Below are 21,849 nucleotides of genomic sequence, written 5' to 3' on the forward strand. Positions count from 1 at the left end.
GGGTGGCGCATTTACGTTGTAGATGTCTGTGGGCTTCAGTAACCACTAAACACCAAATGGGCTGTGAGTTCGTCCACCTATCTAAGCAATAAAAAAAGGCAAACGTGTCCAACTTCGTTAAAGAGCTACTGTAATTCGTGAGCAAGGACTTCTGTTCCAATTTTAGAACAATTTTCAGGTATTTAGAGGTCCTTCCTTGGAAAACCACGAACATAAAAGCAACGGGAAAAATTAGTGTACCGGTCCAAACTTGAGTTACGTCTCATTATATCCTACCCAATACGTCAAGGTGCTGAATTGTATTCCCGAAACGACAGCGCAAGGAAATGGTAGGTACAAAGATCATGGTCTACTGTCTGGAGTGAAGAATTTAAACCAAAGCTTCCAACGGAGTGAATCAACTTTAGTTGAATTCAGACTAATGAGGACATACTTTCGCGTGTTGAATGTGAAGTACTGTTGGCCGCAGTAAAATATGCGAAAAGGTTTTGAACCGGCATTGATGCTGTTTTTCCGTTGATTGAAAAACATTTCAAGGAACTGGTTTGATGATTACAGAAAATCTATTTTTTTGTAAATAATAATCCGTTATTTAACATTAGATTTAATCAAATACGTTTTGCCTTTGTCTCATTTTTTTTAAATCTGTTTTATGTATATTATACTTTAGGCTATATTTTTATATACTGCGTATACGAACTCAACTTTCAGTTTTGTGGGAATCTTATTGATAACCTTTTTATATTTAGTTGACAATTATGATTAATGAAAAATGTATACATAGTATGTATGTAAATGTATACATAGTTTCCTAAATTACTTTTTATTGCCATCGTATGGCCCATATGATGGTAAGTATTCACCGTGGGATGTGGAGGTCACCAATGCCAGAGGCATAGCCAAATTGCTGCCTTATTGATACTAATTGGTCTATTCTAAATAAAAATTCAAAATTTAAATGGTATTTTTTTAATAAATGATAATTGAATGGTAAGCTTTTAGGAACTAATTAACCTTTCTTTATTGAGAATATCTGTACATAGCTCGATTGCCAGATATTTTCATAGATATTTCCATTGTCAGAAGCATAGGATTTTTTAGAATCTTATTATTAACTAGCGACCTCGCTTCGCTTCGGAAACTGTAATTTATTATTGTTTTATCCACTATTTAATGGATGTTATTATACATATAAACCTTCCTCTTCAATCACTCTATCTATTAAAAAAACCGCATCAAAATCTGTTGCGTAGTTTTAAAGATTTAAGTATACATAGGGACAGATAAAGCGACTTTGTTTTATACTATGTGGTGTTTACAATAAAAATCAAATATTCCAAAACATAATATGGAATAATTAAGCGTCCACATAAGATGTTTAGTTTCGAAATTAACGAACGCCGGAAGGTTTTCCTACGCATAATAAAACTGCCAATAGAACGCAATTATCGCAATGCACAACAACCAAATCTAGTTCACCAGTTAAGTAATCATTTAAATGTATGTCTGTTCTCTCTCACGAACATAATATTAGAACATTGCATTACGTTGGTACCTTAGCGAGTTTTTAAGTAGCTCTCTGTATCGGCAGTGGTTTGACTTAAGCCTTGTTCGGACTAGGTGAGTATTTTAGTCGAGTACCGAATGATTAAGTGGCTAAACTACTCGCTACTTACCCGAAAAATTAGAACAAAATGGATCGACTTGACTAAATTATTTACTAACCTACTCGACTAAATTTTTGGTGCTCAGACACATTTAGCTACTAAATTATTCGGTACTCGACTAAAATACTCGCCTAGTCCGAACAAGGCTTTACTTCTTTTTGTTAGCCGCGACATATCGAAGCGTGGAAGTTCACCGCAGAGTAACTACTGGTGACGCGTTTGTTTTAATTGTTTTAAACGTGTCTGCGTTCCAAAGAAAACATTATGGGTACATGCAATACTTATGGGTCTTTCGGGAAATTTCGTCAATTCGAAGTCCTATATTTTCGGAGTCAGAGTTGGATACATGTTTGTTTGTATGTATTATCACTTTTCTTTGTTTATGTTTGCCGCTAATAAGTCATGCGGTCTGGTTTGAAAAATGGGAAATACGTTATATAATTACAACAGAGATTTCAACTTTATGGGTCGAGTTGAGGGACGCAGTCACTTTATAACCATCAGCCACAGTAACTACTCAAAAAAACAAAATATAAGGAATTTGTTGATGATCCAATATCATGTTTGTTTTAATGTGGCGCATCGGCTTTACGTAATTTTGTTTTCCTTTACCCTTTACCCGCCTTATACACTACTGATTAGTTTGATTTTTTTACGGTACGTCTATCTGACTTCAATCCTATGTAAACCTTAAATTGGCAGCACAGACCGAAAAGAAAAACAGAATAGCCGCTTGAGACGGCCGGTGTCACCCGATTACCCTGATTAATAGTCGAACAGATTAGATTATCTGATCTTATAGAATAAATGTTCAAAATATTTATCATTCCAGTGTAATTACAACTAAAGATGGCGGTCGTTGGCCTTGACAGATTTTGCAAGGAGCAAAACGTGATTAAAATTGTATATGTTTAAAGCATATAGGTAGGTAATAAGCTTCTCGCTGTTCTAATCTCGCACAAGTTGAATCTAAGAAATTTTTCTGTTTTCCACCTCAAGAAAATTCATCGAAATTTCGACTTTAGTTCGTTTTCTGTTACCAGACAGTTAATTTAGGTAACGTATGCACATACTATTTTACATAAAATACTTTCTCCAAGTAAAAAATAATATAAACACTCACAGAGGCTAAGGAAATGCATAATATTTGAAGAAACGAGTATAACCGGACGCAAATGTAGTACAGTAATAGAACATCTAAATTGCTTTTAAAGGAAATTAAATCTTATTGGTTTGCGTCACAGTCGAAACAATAAAACACCCAGAGTTAACATTACCAAGAGTTTACCTTTCTCACAACACCGCCAATTATCACAACAAACACACGAAAGTTATAGAACGCAGACAAATAAATATTCCTTAATGTACATATACCGAACGAATCAAGCGATCGAATTTATATTTTGATGCATACGTAGGGACCCATTCATTAATTTAGTAATTCTCAGGCTGTATTAAAATGTACAAGACTTGTAGACACCGGCCTCACCGGCGCGTCGGCGACACGTTCGTATCGTATTTCGTTTATCATTCGTTCGCGCGGCGACATTTCGATCATTCGTTCATTCCGCTCTCATCAGTCGTGGTTGATAACTGTTTCGGTGTAGACGTATGTAACGGCCTTTTACATTCCCGCGCACGAACATAATTAAATTTAACGTATTAATCGCGGCGAATTTGTGTTTGTGTAGTGTTTTAAAATAAAATTAGTGTTCGACAATCGAGATAATTTGCAACTAGTGGTTTTGTCTCAGTGCGCTGCGCGATTGGATTTTTTTCGTCTTGTTTTTTGTGGTGAGTGTTTAGTTAAACAACGTTTTTATAGAATTTTAAGAATGTCCTTCTAAAAATTTATCGCATTCAAGTTGCGCGGTTGGTGTTTTTCTAAAATTATGCACAAATATAATTCGCATACCTACGCGTTACTTTTACGAGCGACCTTAAATCGCAGATTTATTTACATCGAGGTATAACGAATCACTTACGTTTACTACATTAAGTCCAACGAATACATAGTATAGTGTATTACTATTTCTTAATGGTTTTATCTACCATTAATGGAAAAATTTACATGACTCTGAAACTATTTTATTTATCCATTAGCATTCTTGTTAATTTAAAGTAGGTACTAAGTAATTTTGTGTCATTTATTCCCAAATATTTAAAATCTTACAACTGTTAGGAACGATGGTAACAGATAGATACGGTAGCTTACTACTATTTTTTACGCCAAAACCCCAACTTCTTTTGGTAAAATGGGACTACCTTCCGTTTAAATAAAATAATCTCCGAAGAATGAGATCAAACCTGTTGATGTAAAGTGTATGGGCAAACAAGGTACTGTATTGTTTGTATATGTGACACAGCCTATTTGCACCCGAGCGATACCTTAGACTGTCTAAATATTTGAATTTTTAGGTATTAACAAGGCTGTGTTCACAATAATTGCTACAATATCCAGAGTAGTTTTAATTCTACATATATTATGGTAAATTCTCAGTAAGTAACTTCGAGGTGACTTAAAAATAACAGAACATTCCAATTTGTTAATGAACTTACATAATATTTGATAGAACATGTTATTTTTAATGGATAAAGTAGTTTTTTTTAAATATTATAGTCGTTATTATTTCGCCTGTGTTAGGTACGAATACGGAATGCAAAAAAAATATGTAAAAAATGAAATACAAACATTTTTTTATTTGAAATGCTTAGGTATAAAGAGAGTTAGGTAGTATCCTGGCTATTTTTGTCACGAAGGAATGGTACAGAAGTTACATGCCCGGTAGCAGTTGTAATACCGATTGTTGAAAAAAAACTCCGACAAAAAATAAACCGATAAAAGCGAATCATAAACTGTCGTTATGTTTATAACCTACTATTAAAGTACTATTAGCTGTTAGCTCAACGTGCGCATTTCCGACGTAATATTTATATTGTCCTTGAATTTTCAAATTGAAGGAAAATTCTTAGTAAACAACAAACTTCGTCATCACTTTGTAGCGTCATGGGGTGGTTTTGTTGAATGTTATAACGCTCGGAGGTAGAATTTCCAAAGAAAGATGTCTAAGAAAATAAAATTGTCAACAAAATCAATCGTGCTTTGTAAACAATAAAGCAATATTGTGTCTTCTCATCAGTTTCTGTTTAACTGGAAACCGTAGACTAGCATAACCGAAGGTATTATTGATCGTTAAAATCGTTTCGAGGTCTTTTTTAGGCCTTCCAAAGACTTGCTTTTGGCAGAGTCGTCGTGGGCTAAAAGATGGGACGCCCGGTGTAATTAAATCTAGCGAAGCGACTGTTATGTCTCACAAATTTTCCTAATGAAACTCCTATATACACAGTTCACAGAGTTTCTCGCCGGATCTTTTCAGTGGGTCGCGATTTCGATTCGCTGGTAGATTCTGCGAAGCGCTGCTCTTGCTAGGGCTACTGCTAGCAAATTCCCTCAGGTTGCGCCGGTGATCTCACCTACGTCTCTGTGCGAAGCTGGAATAGGCCCTTATGCTACCAGCAAATCCTCATCCTCCGTGCGTCGTATTCCTCAGTGCTGAAAGTCGTCGTGACCTTTACGGAGCACTTTTGTTAGGACTATGTTCCTCCATTCACTCCTGTTCTCCGCGCAGTGGATAGCGACATTGCTACCAGCAAATAGGTAGGGAAAAACAATTAAACACGTACTCAAGTTATATTCACGTATGATTTCCGCGATGAAGGAATAACATCGCGTAATCAAAATTATAATCCGAAACAAAAATTGCGTAAGTACTATACAATTGAGACAATATACCTACCTCAAGTCTCAAGGTGGGTGGCAGCATTCACGTTTTGATGTCCATGGCCACTGATAGCATGCAAGCCCGTTTACTTGACACGGCCGACTAGTTTCCTTGTATTATTTTTTTATAAGAACATACCTACAACGATATGACTAGAACCAAGAAAACCGATCGATGAGTAAGACCTATAAGTTATTCAAGTTTTTCAAGGCCAAATTTATGGACGATCGATGTAAGCTTTAAGGACGGCTTCGTTTATACTCATTTGTTATATTCGAAGTAACTACTGGAGAATCAGTGTAAAGATAAAAAATATTTTTTTCAATTTTACAACTGAAAAAAAGAAATCTTTGCTTTTATCACATTACGCCAAAATTAACAAGAACAATTAAGTTTTTACCCTATATCTATCTGTTGATTGAGAGACTAGCGACCCGCCCTCGCTTCGCTTCGGAAACATTAAAACACACATGAAACCAAAAAAAAAATAATAAAAAAAAGTAGCCTATGTTCATCAGGGACAATGTCGGCTTCTAATGGAAAAATATTTTTTCAAATCGGTCCGGTAGTTTCGGAGCCTATTCGAAACAAACAAACAAACAAATCTTTCCTCTTTATAATATTAGTATAGAAAACGTAATAAATCAAATCATGAGCAATATAGCCGATATAATTTACGATGTAGTCTCTTGTAAATTTGGGTGCATAATTTACTTGGAACTCTGTGGCTTCTTCGAGAATTTTCCGACGCGTCTGACAGGACACTTAGAATAAAACTCCCAAAAGATACAGACACTTCCAATTTGTGTTCCCCGTAAAGCGCCCATCATTGTTAATTACTCGTAGAGTTGACACTCTTTTATGACTAAAACGGATTTAATAAAAGTCCTACGGAGAAGAAATGAGAGAAATCCTAATAAACTTAAAACACATGATTGAATGTTAAAACTGTTAGCTGTAAAACATTTTCTTCACTTAAAAGTTCATAAATCAATAAATAGCTTGTGTATATGTGTGTCAGTCAATGATATCCTCTAAATTCAATTCTTAACCCAGGTGACTGGTGGTAGGACCAGGTGGTAGGTATTTACTGGTGGTAGGACCTCTTGTGAGTCCGCGCGGGTGGGTACCACCACCCTGCCTATTTCTGCCGTGAAGCAATAATGCGTTTCGGTTTGAAGGGTGGGGCAGCCGTTGTAACTAACTTGAGACCTTAGAACTTATATCTCAAGGTGGGTGGCGCATTTACGTTGTGGATGTCTATGGGCTCCAGTAACCACTTAACATCAGGTGGGCTGTGAGCTCGTCCACCCATCTAAGCAATAAAAAAAAAGGTATATGTAGTATTTTCATTTCTCTAGTAATTATTGTTAAAGGATTATCAGGGTGGCGGCGATAATTGAGACACGAAGATAATAAGTTCTCTTTAATGCACGTTGCGACGGGTAGAGTACAAAAAGGGGTTGAAATATGCTAACCGCCGGTATTTATACAATCCGTCTTGACCTACTTTAAATACAAACTTAATAGGTAATATTAAATATTGTTTATCTTAATTATTCTGTTGATTATTTACGTACAATTATTACTTATTACTTAATAATATCAAATTATATAATTTTATAACATTAAAGGTTTATTACGCCGCGGCGCCGGAAGCTGTCAAGCGGAAGGCGCCATAAAATATAAGTATAAAGAAATATGAATCAACTATTTACTTGATTACAAAATTACTATTTATAAAACAAAAATAAGTTCTATATATTATCTAATCATTAGGATGTACCTGAACTAGTTTGTAAATAATGGCTCACATATTAAGTATGTGAGGCCGGAAGTGTTACTTGATAACAAAAATATAATTGTACAACTTAAATAACAAAAGGGCTTATTGCGCCGGTATAAATCAATTATTCACTTGATTATAAAATCACTAATTATATTATAAAACAATAATTAAATAATGGTTCACATATTATGTGAGGCCGGAAGTGTTACTCGATAACATTCGGCCATCCTGTGTATGCCGTGTCCCACGGCGATCAGCGCTGCTAATGGTGTCTGGGTTGCTGCTGGTGTATGGCACCTGGAATTGACATGTTTAAGCAGTAATTAAATCTTATATTGTCTAATTTATACGACTTTTATTAATCCTAGATCACACAATTTTTATTTAGCCTACTTCACACAGATTGTATGTCTTAAATTATTTTGTCTTGGCTCACACAGCTTTTATTTGTTATATATCACACAGCTTTTATTTTTTCTATATCACACAGCTTTTATTTTTTTCTATATCACACAGCTTTTATTTTTTTCTATATCACACAGCTTTTATTTTTTCTATATCACGCAGCTTTTATTTTTTCTATATCACACAGCTTTTATTTGTTACACATCACACAGCTTTTATTTGTTACACATCACACAGCTTTTATTTGTTACACATCACACAGCTTTTATTTGTTCTATATCACACAGCTTTTATTTGTTCTATATCACATAGCTTTTATTGTAACTTATGCAGCTTCTATCCTGAAGTAGTTTGATTTTGTTTTATCTGATATCTGATACTAAATATTAATAGAACGAATGAATACATATTTTGTTCAACAGTTTATTTCTGAATACAATATTTGTTTCGTACACTTTTGATCTATTACTATACTTTCATAGCATTGTATTAATTACTTAATACTTAACATCCTTATTAATTGAGCAACATTATTTATTATTTTACTATCAACTCTCTAATAAGTCTATCAAATCATCTCTATCAACCTCATGGTCACTGCCACTGCTATCGTCGGAAATGGAAGATTTGTAAGGTCGGAGGACTTCACCGCGAACAACAGCAGTAAATTTTCGATAACCTTTCATGCCTTTAATACTACATATAGTATAGCGATCTAACGACTGTTCTGCTTTGCATACCCTATAGGGTCCTGTATACAACCCGTTAAGTTTCCTAGTTATATTAGCGCTTTCTCTGGTTATTCCCCCTTTCCAAAGTACCAGTTGTCCCACCGAGTACTTAATGCATTTCTTATGAGATCGATCAAACCTATCCTTCATAAGTGTCCTATGTTTGTCAATACTCAATTTAGCCGCGTTTCGCCTTTCTTCTAACGCTTTCGCTTGACTTTCGAAGTCATTGGGTTCTCCAGTAGGGTATGCCGGTAAGCGCGAATTGGGATGCCCAAATAATAACTTAAAAGGAGCAAAACCAGTAATTGCGTGAGGAGTGTTATTAATGCCCCAAACTATATCAATTAGGTGATCATCCCAGGTGCATTCGCTATTAGACATAGTGTTCAATCCGTTAATCAAAGTTCGATTTACCCGTTCTACTTGGCCATTCGACCTAGGACTGGCAATGGCATTCAAAATATGTTTAAATTGCATTTCTTCTGAAAATTGTTTGAAATACCGGCTAGTAAACGCTTTGCCTCTATCTGTAATAATCCTGTTAGGATTTCCAAACTGCGAAATGATATCTTTCAATTGTTTTATAGTTTCCATGGAACTACAACTTTTGACAGGTTTTGCAAATACAAACTTTGTGAACGAATCTATAACAACTAGTATATACGAGTTTCCTTTACGTGTTTTTACAAATGGGCCTAAATGGTCAACGTGAAGCGTATGCATCGGGATGGCCACCTTCTCGATCGGATGTAGTTCTCCCTGTAATTTACCGTGCTCTCCTTTGCCGTAAGCACATTGAAGACATGACTTAATATATTTCCGAATAAATCTAGTCATGCCCTCGAACCAAAACTGTGCCTTAATAGTTTTTTCGCACTTATCAAAACCAACGTGTCCTATTTGGTCATGAAATTTTTGTAATAATCCCCATTTTGCCAATTTAGGTATAACAAAACGGTCCCCGTTAATTGTTTTTCTATAGAGGATGTTATCCTTTATAGCATAGTTAGAAATAATGTTTTGATTGTCTGTACCATTCCGTAGCTGAGTTAAAAGAGATTGAATACTTTCGTCTTGTAATTGTAATGTCACCAGCCAATCAGAGTTATCAATGAATAGGACAGAGTCCTGTACTGGATTTCTACTTAGGGCATCTACGTGTCTCATTCGACTGCCAGATCGATACTCAATTTGCAGATCATAATCTTGAATTGACAGCCACCAGCGAGCTATACGGGGAATGAGGTCTTTTTTTACTAGAGTTGTCCGTAATGCGGCGCAATCTGTCACTACAGTTACCGGAACGCCTACGAGATATACTCTAAAGCGCTTCAAGGAATCTACAACTGCCAATGTCTCAAGCTCATAACTATGATAAAACTGTTCTTCTTTACTTGTAACCCTACTGAAGTATGCAATTGGTTTTAAAACACCATCGCTTTGGTATTGCAAAAGGATACCTCCCAGCCCTAGCTTACTAGCGTCAGTATGAAGCTCAGTGCGAGCATTCCTATCGTATATACCTAATACTGGTCTCTCGACAAGACGCTCTTTTAACGTTTGAAATGCAGTTTCTTGGGCAGAGCCCCACGTCCATTGAACATCCTTTTTTGTCAACTGTGTGAGAGGTCTAGCTATTTCAGCAAATCCGCGAATAAATTTCCTAAAATAAGATGATAGACCAATAAACTGTCTTATTTCATGCACGTTTCGAGGTCTTCTATATTCAGATACGCAACTAATCTTAGCCTGTCCTGGTCGAACTGTGCCTGCAGTTATCTCATGACCTAAGTAATTAACACTTCTCTTAAGAAACGAACATTTGCTAAGGTTTAATTTCAAATTTGCTTCCGATAAGAGCTTTAATACATTATCTAGTAATTTAAGACCGTCATCAACAGAAGTTGTAGGTAACATGACGTCATCGAGATAAGTAGCTACGTCATTACCTAAGCTACCTAGAACGATTTTGATAAGACGTGAAAATACAGCTGGTGCATTCGCTAAACCAAATGGCATTTTTAAAAATTCATATTGCCCAGAAGGCGTAACAAATGCAGTTTTATGAATAGAGTCTTTAGATAAGTTAATTTGATAGTAGCTTTGTGCTAGGTCTAAAGTTGTAAAGAAAGATTTACCAGAGAGGCGGGATACCTGATCGTCTATATGAGGCAGAGGATATCGATCTTTAATAGTGCGTGCATTAAGGGCTCTGTAGTCTATACATAGCCTATAATCACCACCTTTTTTCTTTACAAGGACCACTGGACTTGCATAATCAGACATGGAGTTCCGTATTACACCTGCATCAATAAGATCTTGAACCTTTTCATTTACAATTTCATTTTCTTTGTGAGAGAGTCGATAAGGCTTGCAAAAGACAGGCTGCTCAGTTTTGGTCTGAATATGCATCTCCAGTATGTCTGTACATCCCAAATCTTTTGTATTTTTCGCAAACAAATGTCTGTATTTATTCAGTAACCGTAAAAGTCGACTGCAATCATTCCTTTCTAAATCTCCTATATCGATATCAGATAAATGCAATTCCTCGTCGGTAGATTGGTCAAGTATCATAACATTCGTACTACTTTGTAGACTCTCCTTTTTATTAGTAACAATTTCTGCGCGTGCTATTAATCTATTCTGTTTCCATTCAATTATTTTGTCTCCGATATTAATTAGTTTTAAAAAACAATCTTTCGACCTTACAAGTCCACCCAAAATTATATAAGACATACAGCCCAACTCAAAATATACAGAATTCACAAGAAATGTATCATTAGTATTAATATTGAGATAAACTTGTACCATAGCAACACTTTGTTGTGGTATTATACAGCTGTGTTTTAAATACACTGGGAATTTGGTTATAAAGTCTGTGTCACGTAATTTTATATCACTAAGAGTACTATCAAAAGTTTCACAACTACCCACAAACTTAACAAAATTTTGTGATACAATTAAACCGATATTAGGTTTATTTATCATTGATTGTCCGATTATTAAATCTATATCAGCCATATCGTAATTAGTTATTTCCACAAATCCACTCAAAATAATATTGTCGATGTGAACATTCACGTAGGACGTTCCTAAAGAGGTCGAATATGCGCCTCCAAAACCTCTCATTGTAACCACGGAAGGCTTAATCTTTAATTTTAACTTCTCAGCATATGCCACAGTGAGAATATTTAATTTGCTGCCCGTGTCTATGTATGCAATCAGATTACAACCATTAATTACCACTACCTTTTTGTACAAATCTACATATATGTTGTATGTTGTAAATAAGACATTACTCACTTTTGGGTGTGAAGAGCTGGCCGCATACCAGCAGCTGGCCGACGTGTGTCCCGGGCGATGGCACACCTCGCAGCGCGGCACTTTGCAGTCCTTTGCTTCATGACCTTCTCTTCGACAGGCGTAACATTTCTTAGGTTTAAAGTCGGACCCTCTTGCAATTGGAGTAACGGCGCCGCCTCTTCTCCAGGTGGTAGCTGGTCGCGAATGGCTAGCTTCAACTTGTTTGTAGTTTTCCAGTGACGACAAATATCCGTAGTACAGTTGCTGTGGTGTATCGCACTGGAAAGCCTTTGCGTTAGCTCTTATTTCCATGGGTAGACCGCGAATTATACACGAAATTGCAGGCTCGCCAACGATATTACATTTTTTTAATAAGGAGACCTTGTCGTGGAAATATTTTGTCATACTTTCAGAATTCATTTTCTTTCTAGCGAGCATAGATTCAAGTAGATCTACATAGTCAGTAGAACGTGGGAACGCGGTCTCTAGAGCGTCCTTCCACCCCTTCCACGTGAAATCGTAGTCGTCTAGATCGTCATACCACTCTCTAGCTGACCCACGAAGACGTATCTGCATGATAAACTGGCGGTCTTTGTTGTTCCATCCATATACGTCGCCCAACTGGTCGATCTTGTGCAGCCATCCCTTGACGTTGCTAGATTTTTCATCCGGCCGGAACGTTGGAATAACCTCCGCATCGGTTTGGGTGACACGTCGCTTTTTGTATCGTCTGTGTTTCTCAGCGGTCTCTTCGTGATCGGACGAAGAAAAAAAATTCGATGATTCGTCGCTGTCGGGTACAGAATTCTCGCAGCGTCTCCTTTTTTTCGTACCAAGTCCGTCAATATATGGGCCTGACATAATCCCGCTTCTGAAGTGTTAAAGGATTATCAGGGTGGCGGCGATAATTGAGACACGAAGATAATAAGTTCTCTTTAATGCACGTTGCGACGGGTAGAGTACAAAAAGGGGTTGAAATATGCTAACCGCCGGTATTTATACAATCCGTCTTGACCTACTTTAAATACAAACTTAATAGGTAATATTAAATATTGTTTATCTTAATTATTCTGTTGATTATTTACGTACAATTATTACTTATTACTTAATAATATCAAATTATATAATTTTATAACATTAAAGGTTTATTACGCCGCGGCGCCGGAAGCTGTCAAGCGGAAGGCGCCATAAAATATAAGTATAAAGAAATATGAATCAACTATTTACTTGATTACAAAATTACTATTTATAAAACAAAAATAAGTTCTATATATTATCTAATCATTAGGATGTACCTGAACTAGTTTGTAAATAATGGCTCACATATTAAGTATGTGAGGCCGGAAGTGTTACTTGATAACAAAAATATAATTGTACAACTTAAATAACAAAAGGGCTTATTGCGCCGGTATAAATCAATTATTCACTTGATTATAAAATCACTAATTATATTATAAAACAATAATTAAATAATGGTTCACATATTATGTGAGGCCGGAAGTGTTACTCGATAACATTATATTCTCATTCGACTCCTGTTCGATATTCGTCAATTTATAATATTTATTGGTCAATAAAGATAATAATGTAATCGTATCGATACCATTTATTTTATTTTAAAAGTATAAATCGCAATTAATCGTATTCTTGTATAGTAGAGAGAGATACATCGCTTAGTACGGATGGACACGTAGAATATAATTTTTAACTCACTATCGTTTCTGTTATTTTTTTTTTTATTGCTTAGATGGGTGGACGAGCTCACAGCCCACCTGGTGTTAAGTGGTTACTGGAGCCCATAGACATCTACAACGTAAATGCGCCACCCACCTTGAGATATAAGTTCTAAGGTCTCAGTATAGTTACAACGGCTACCCCACCCTTCAAACCGAAACGCATTACTGCTTCACGCCAGAAAATAGGCAGGGCGGTGGTACCTACCCGTGCTGACTCACAAGAGGTCCTACCACCAGTAAATTAGGTGAAAGATAAAAAGAATTTGTCGAAATTCACTTGAGTTGGTTAAATGTAAGGGCAAAAAATGTCTAAAATTTATAATTTCTCGTCTTTCGCGCGAATATTTTACGACCAATTTACGTACAATAACAAAAAAATACTGATACATTCAAATAGGAGCTGTAACTAAGCAATAATTAAAAAAAAATCACAAATCCTTGATTGTACCGATAGTGATATCTGTTTGATAGGGCTTTCAGTGGTCAGCCATGAAATATTTTTAATTGCATTCTGATTTATAAATTCATGTTTGCAACGTATTCTTTCTTAATGAGTGTTGTTATCTTCTCGAAGATTCTGAAACGAATTAAAATACTTTTAGGTTATATATAATCTTACGAGACATAAGAATTAAGTTAAATATAGGCTATAGATATTATTGTAATGGACAGCACCGTGGTAAAGCAGATAGTAGGACTGCACAAGTAGGTACCACGATGCTATTTCTACTGCCAAGCCGTCATGCATTTAGGTCTGAAGGGTTGGACGGGCATTTCACTAACTCTATTGGAACTTGGACCTTATGTGTCATGGTGGGTGGTAACATTTGTATTGTGTAGTCTACGGGCTCCTATAATCACTTAACATCAGGTTACCCATTAATTCATTCAACCATATGCACTAAATATTTTTTGTAACAACATTACTGGTGGTAGGACGTCTTTGCGTTTCGGTTTGGAGGGTAGAGCAGAAGTTGTACTGTAAAAACTGAGGCATTGGAACTCATATCGCAAGGTAGGTGACGGCATTTACGTTGTAGATGTCTACGGGCTTCAGTAACCACTTAACAGCAGGTGGGTCATGAGTTGGTCCACCTACTTAAGTAAAAAAAAAACAAAAACATTTCGTAAGTACAGTTTAGCTTTTGTATCTTCGTCCATTTAATTTGTCATCCATACTCCAATACTTTCATTAATTAATAAACTTGTTTTAAAAATGTACTTCGTAACGACTAATGTTAGCCACTAATGAAATAACACATTGACCTCTGACCCCCCACGCCGCAACTCAACGTTAGATACGAAATGATTGCTGCCCATACAATTATCGGGCGTGGGGAAACGGTGCGATTCTCGTGTTTCACAATCTCACCTGTCAGGTTACTGATAAACGGTAATGCGAACAATCAGGATGTACTAAGCAAGACGTAATCATGTATCATGTAAGTCTCTGAAACGCATGCATCGGCCGAAGCTAATGTGCTTTGTGAAATAATGATAATGTTTTGAAGTTCGGAAGTTAAGTCGTATGTACTGATTGCAAAGATCGTTGTTATGCAAATTTACTGGTGGTAGGTTGTAATTTGAACTCGCTCTGGCAACTATTCTGTCGGTTTCTATGACGTGTTTCGGTTTTGAAGGTTCGGCAACCTATATATTTAAAAATAAATGAGATACATACCTCATGTCTGACTGTACTTAGTGATGACTATGGGCTGCAGTAACCACATAATATTAAGTAGGTCGTGGCCTTTCTACTCATCTACGACAGTGAACAATATGTCTACTTTTTTTTAGTATTTCTTTTAGAGCCTCATTTCACCAATTTAAGCAATAAAATCTGCTGTCTTCTAGTTAATAGAAATACTCTTAAAATTAATCATATAATGATTACTATCGATTACGGATTTAAATTATTTAACTTATCCACAATTTACAATTAATATACAATATTCAAATTTTAAAAATTCCAATTGAATAATATTTCAATAGTAAGAAAAAATATTGTTATTGAAATAAAATAGAATGATCATTCGTCGTATCGATTTTTATCGATTGCGCTCGACCCTAATTAGAAATTTAATCAACATGACGCGACCAATTGCGGCCAATTGAAACCCTTCTCCTTTCTGTTCAAGCCAACACGTTACTCGAGATTGTTACAATCAAACAATATGCCATAATTTTTTTTTCATTTCCCTTATGATATACCACTTCTGAATCCGGGTGCTCCCTGACATTTTTATCATCAAGGCGACAATTGAAAAAAATCTGAAGTAAGTGATTTTGTACAATGACGTCATCGCTCAAAAGCGTGATACAAACTTTAAAGTGTTTGGTTTAAACCAATACTCGCATTGCACGAACGGACACTTTACAAACCAATTTATAATCAATGCAAATTATAATCAGTGAATAATCTAAGCAGTGTTTCTAGAACTTTCTAGCCCTTACTTAAGTCGTTTTTCATGAAAACTTACGTCATCTCAAGATTGAACTAGTTCTGTTTTATTTGAGCTCAACAATAGTTGAAAATTTATAACACTTCGCTGTGCAGCTGTTAATATTTATTTTCAACGGTGTCCATAGCAAATGTTTGTTTAAGTATACCAACAGGTTGGTTTCAAATGTTTGAATAACGGATCCGACTATCAAAGACAAGCTAATAGTAAAAGAATATGTCTTGCGTTATGTTGCATTACAGTAACCGTGCGTCGTCACCTTAAACACGTCAAGTCGGATCCTCCCGATTCACTATCGCTGCTTTTCGGCATTCCAAGCACCAGTCATCGTTCTCGTCGGACCTGTCGAATGCGACAAGGAGTTTGTCGTGCAGCTTAACCTACAGACACAGCCCAGTGAATTTCTCGCCGGATCATCTCAGTGGTTCGCGTTTCCGATCCGGTGGTAGATTTAGCACTGTTCTTGCTAGAGCTGATGTTGGCAAAATCTTCCGGGCTGAGCCCCTAAGCTCGCCTTTAGGTTCGATGAAGTTAATATAACTCCTTGAGGTTACTAGCAGTATGTACGCGAAAAAACAAAAACTAAAATATAATTGATGATAACAAATTATCGAATAAAAATCTTTAAGATTAATTATCTAATAAAAAAGTTATCTCTCAGATATCATTACACAGCTACATTGTTAGGTAATTAATTGCGCCTTTCGAACCTCCTCAGTAAATACAAATGTTCCATATACCCAACATAAACCTGGAAACTTTTTCTTTTGTTTGCATAATAGGAGCGAGACGTGGAAATCTCGGTTGCAATGGAATAATGAATGTTGAAACCCTTTAAGCCAGAACACATTCAGCAATGTATTGTAAACAAAAGAACGCCTAATTGAACTTAAGCTTTTTTTAATATTTAGCTTCTACATTCACGGTTAGGCTCTGCTTCGAGAAAGAGAGAGAGATAAAACATCGTTACCATTGCGAATCTTTTTTATTTTATTGCCCAGATGTGTGAACGAGCTCACAGCCCACCTGGTGTTAAGTGGTTACTGGAACCCATAGACATCTACAACGTAAATGCGCCACACACCTTGAGATATAAGTTCTAAGGTCTCAGTATAGTTACAACGGCTGCCCCCCCCACTCTTCAAACCGAAACGCATTACTGCTTCACGGCAGAAATAGGCAGGGCGGTGGTACCTACCCGTGCGGACTCACAAGTGGTCCTACGTAAAAAATCTGTACCACGTTAACTTATAAAGTTCTTTGTACATATTACGGTTAATCTAAAATATAATAATGTTCTACATGTACTCTTCATCAATTCACTATAGCAATCTTAATACAAAACAAAGAAACGTCTTAAAACGAACTTGAAAGATTATTTCGAGATAGCTACGCTTCAGTGAGTTAAAGATGAAAAGATATGACGTAAGTAACTGAACCAAATATGTAGTTGCAACAAATTCACGTGCAATCGTTTTCATGGTTGAATTGGCATATGATATTGTCAACGTGCCTTTTACACTATTGTCTAATGTGTAATGCTAAGGGCGGCTTGGCTCTGACCCTGGCATTGCCGACGGTCGGTCACATCTCACCATCGGATGGGCCGTATAAACTACAATGACAATAAATAAAAAAATAGTAACACTTAAATTTTTATTACAATGATCGAAAAGTCGTTTTTTTGATACTATTCGCTGTGTAATCTAGAAACTTAACTACAAAAAAATCTTTTTGTTCATAGTGTTACTTACTAACTATTACACGCGGCTTCGCTCACATTAAAGTGAAGACAATTTTACTCTTCAGGTTTTTTTTACGGCTGAAATGTCATTTTCGGTACCAGGGCAAACCTGTATGCAAAATTTTACGATATTCGATTGAATAGGATTAAAAAGTAAATTCATGACAAAGAATAAAAACCGACTTTTGCATTTATTATAACAATATTTTACTATAAGTATGGATTATAGCTCTCCAGCGATGTGAAACTTAACTTCAAGATCCTTTGTAAATATGAAGGAAGTACCTATTTGAAAAACTTGGTTTTTGTTCTGTTTCAAACTTGATTTTCTGCCATAAGTGTTGCATTAAAATTCATTCTATCCGGATTGTAGTAAGTATAAATTGAATTGAAGTATAAATTGGTCGAGATATAAATTGAATGTTAAAATTGCGATTATCTCTTCTTCTGTTCGATCGAGATTATTGATGACGTCACTATATTTAAACCGAAGACATCCCGCTCCCTGAATTATCATTAGTACACTTCATAATTACTGTGTACTTAGATTCGCAATCTCTCGTTACCGCCCGAAGTGTTCGATTCCAGGCCACGCTACCAGAGCAACACGGTTACCACGCCGTCTCTGTACGTATATCTAATTACACGAGGAAAAAGTACTAGAAATGAGGTCGATTCGTTTCTCATATACGAAATAACGTATTGGAACCGGCTATGTTAATTTGTAGGAAATCAACTCGACTAAAAGTTATTAGAGCAAACCAAGTTTTCTTGAGTACAAAACAAATTCTAGTTAAATAATATTTTTTTTATTGCTTAGATGGGTGGACGAGCTCACAGCCCACCTGGCGTTAAATGGTTACTGGAGCTCATAGACATCTGCAACGTAAATGCACCAGCCACCTTGAGATATAAGTTCTAAGGTCTCAGTATAGTTACAACGGCTGCCCCACCCTTCAAACCGAAACGCATTACTGCTTCACGGCAGAAATAGGCAGGGTGGTGGTACCTACCTGCGCAGACTCACAAGAGGTCCTACCGCCAGTAAACTTGCGTTGAGATGGGTTATCAGATACGTCTAGTGTTTAATGACGGTATGTATTGTAGTCTCTCCTCCTCGCGTCGTTTCCTCACTGCTGAGGGTCGTGACCATCATGTTTAGGCAGGATTTTTAGTTTTTGTTATGTTTATCCAGGGTTTCCGATTATTGGCCGCGTGATGGGCTACGTGGAATGGGGTTTTTAATGTGGTGTAGAATGAACCAAACCAATTTGTCAGACTGCGCCCGCGCGATTTCCTTCTATTTCGCGGTATTGTAGTCTAAGGTTCGGCTAATAGTATGTTCACGTTTGGATGTACTATGGACTTAATTCAACAATTGCACCGTTCTATATTTTATGCCATTTATCCACAAAACCCTTAAAAGAGGCCCATTATTTTAATTAACCGTGTTTCAAGATGTTGACACTTTCAAGATGTTCAAGACACTGTCAAGATGTTTTTCTTGCAAAAATAGCATACTGAGTTTCTCGCCGGATCTTCTCATTGGGTCGCGTTCCCGATACGGTGGTAGATTCTGCGAAGCACTGCTTTGGCTAGGGTCAGTGTTAGCAACACTCCGGTTTGAGCCCCGTGAGCTCACCTACACACGTTAGGGTGAAGCTGAAATAGCCTCCCAAGGCTATCAGCCTAGGTAGGATAAAAAAAATTGCAAAACTCAATTTGCTATTCGATTCGTTGAGTTAAATTTTCCTTTGGTTGTAAGTAACATAAACATAAAATTGTTATCAAAGTCTAATCAAAATTATAATCGCAGTGCGCACACGTGTGAAGACTGTGAACAAATCTACGCTTATTTATAGTAGTATCATTTAGCATAATGTATATCGAGGTGACATCTGTGCACTTTTGTCCATCTACCACCTTCTCCAATTTCTTTATCACCAATTAAGTACGTGATGGTTCATTAGGGGAGTCTATAACCCATATGTGCTATTAGACAAAAAGTTCATGCCCCTCCTGTTATTTGGTGGGCTCTGGAACACCCATAAGGATGATACTAAAATAAATGGCGGCAACCGTAAGATTTAAGTATTAAATCTGTATAAATGCTTGTATGTTTGCATTCTACGTATTCCTAAACAATTCAGTCGATTGTGATAAAAAATGCTACAATTGCGATTGGCAATCCAAAAAAGTTTTTTATGATAGTATTATCAACGTACGAAAGGTGGCGAGTATATTCAAGAAATCGATGTTGTCCAGATAATAGTTTATTTATATAATGGCTCTTATTCTCCTGCGGGCTTTAGGACAAAACTAATATTTACCAAGGTTAACTGTAATAGATCAATATGATTATGAGGTCCCTGAGATATTACTACTTGTTTTAGTCCTAATAATATTTTCGTATTGAATAATTCTATGTTTTATCTGTATGTATTAGAAAAGGCAAACTCACTCTTTCCTTTTTATCAATTTTTTTTTTCATTCTCATTATTTGATAATAATAGGTTTTATGACTCTCAACTTCTTTTATTATATGGATTTTTTTAAATTAAGTATGGTAGTTTCAATTATTCGGCGAACATTAGTTGGAAAATTGAAATAGTTATCTATGATAATCCTACCGGATAGTGTAGTATATCGAATAATAATTTCGTATCGTGATGTGCGTAGAAAGTATGGCCTACATCTGAATGGGGCGTATCTTTGTGTAGAACTGTCGATCTGTCATAATTGTATGATAATTATGATTGTATGGTGAGTGATATAAAAGTGACTGTAGATCAAGCTCTGTGAAAAAGCTAGAGGACCAAGTTTCGTTAATGATCGTAAACAAATTGACATCATACGTATAGAAAAGTAAGTAAGTAATTGATGAGAACAGAAAAAGGCCGTGGCCTATGGTAAATATTAGGAGAGGATAATGTTGACCTGTGTAGACAAGCAACAAAAAATGGCTTGATGGTTGTTTGCTGAAATATTGACTATCAGCTTTGTTAAAGGTACCGTAGCTTATTTAAAAATCAATCTCCATAGCCTGGAAACCTAATTAAGACAAAAAGCTAAAATGAACGATATTATAAAAGGGATCTATTTGAAAAATACCCCAGTACACCAAAAAATGTGTCCAATTACGAACAGTGAATAAATGTAGTTAAGTATAGTGAATTTCGGAGTTTCTCCAACACAATTTTTTTTTTATCTCTTTTCATTTTTAACAACAAAATATATTTTCCAACTTATGTTTTTGTTGACTCGCCTTTATAATATCTGTTAATATTAATAAGAACATGACATTCACAACTATTACATTTAACAACGAACAATTTCGGTACATATCAAAATAAGTTTCCTCGGTATTACTTATGTGCGAATAGTGGCGAGGAATCAATTATTTATTATTTTTAGAAGGTAATTCAGAGCGCAATACTTAATTTCCCTGATAAAATGACACATATATCTTAAACAGATTTTGGGCTGATATGTAGAAGTATCTGGTGTTAATTTAGCCCAACATGCTCTAGGTGTAAACTAAATGAAAAAGGCCCAGTGGTATCATTCGGGCCTCTTGATCCAGCTAACGCTTAAATATCAACAGACTAATATTCGCTTGTCTCTCTTAATGCGATGGTTCGCCTGAAAACGTTGAATATTACATAAATCACGAATGAATACATGTCTAATTTAATTTTTGTACTGAGATATTAAAAATAGCCACGCTATCAGATAAAAACCTTTTCAAAGCAAACTGAGTACTTGTAAGTATAATAAAGCTTTGTAAAAATACGTGATACGTTCTTCAGTAGTAAATTTATCTTTATTTAATGGAATAAGATTCGTTGGGAAACGAGCTACTTACTTATATTTAAAATAAAATCCATTGTTCATTTTTAATTCAATTCATTCAGTCTTTCTAGTAAAATTTACATTTTATATTAGCACTCACTTTGTTGGGTGGGATAACTTATTAAATTAATAAATTAACTTTTTATTTATTACTAATTATGAGGACTTGCTTATCAAATTGTAAATGTATACCTAATAATTTTGTGAGATTCTGCTTAGTCATTAATATTAGAATTGATTTTGCAACCTTCCCATTGACGTCATCCATTTTCTTGCGAACACCTTTTTTCTTAGCACAATAAAAACTTGGGACAACCTTATGAGAACCGGTATTATGAATTTGGTTTGAGATTGGCAGAACGACAATTTTAAAAA

At 35.8% G+C, this 21,849-nt stretch overlaps 1 protein-coding gene across 13 annotated transcripts in view; it reads left to right on the plus strand.

Annotated features, from left to right (window-relative positions):
* The window catches only part of LOC101745239 (SH3 and multiple ankyrin repeat domains protein 3), a 241,847-nt gene that overhangs the window by 64,597 nt on the left and 155,401 nt on the right, over positions 1-21,849 (plus strand). For 6 of the 13 annotated variants that reach the window (XM_038014964.2, XM_038014967.2, XM_038014970.2 and 3 more), the window contains exon 1: positions 3,217-3,461. The exons of 3 other annotated variants lie outside the window; for them this stretch is intronic. The gene's annotated coding sequence lies outside the window, so the exon portion shown is untranslated. Of the gene's footprint in view, positions 1-3,216; positions 3,462-21,849 lie in introns of those variants that run through there. 4 more of the 13 variants (XM_038014969.2, XM_038014974.2, XM_062671662.1 and 1 more) reach the window with 1 other exon arrangement.

This window comes from Bombyx mori, chromosome 13 (genome assembly GCF_030269925.1).
Source record: "Bombyx mori chromosome 13, ASM3026992v2".
Classification (NCBI taxonomy): Eukaryota; Metazoa; Arthropoda; class Insecta; order Lepidoptera; family Bombycidae; genus Bombyx; species Bombyx mori.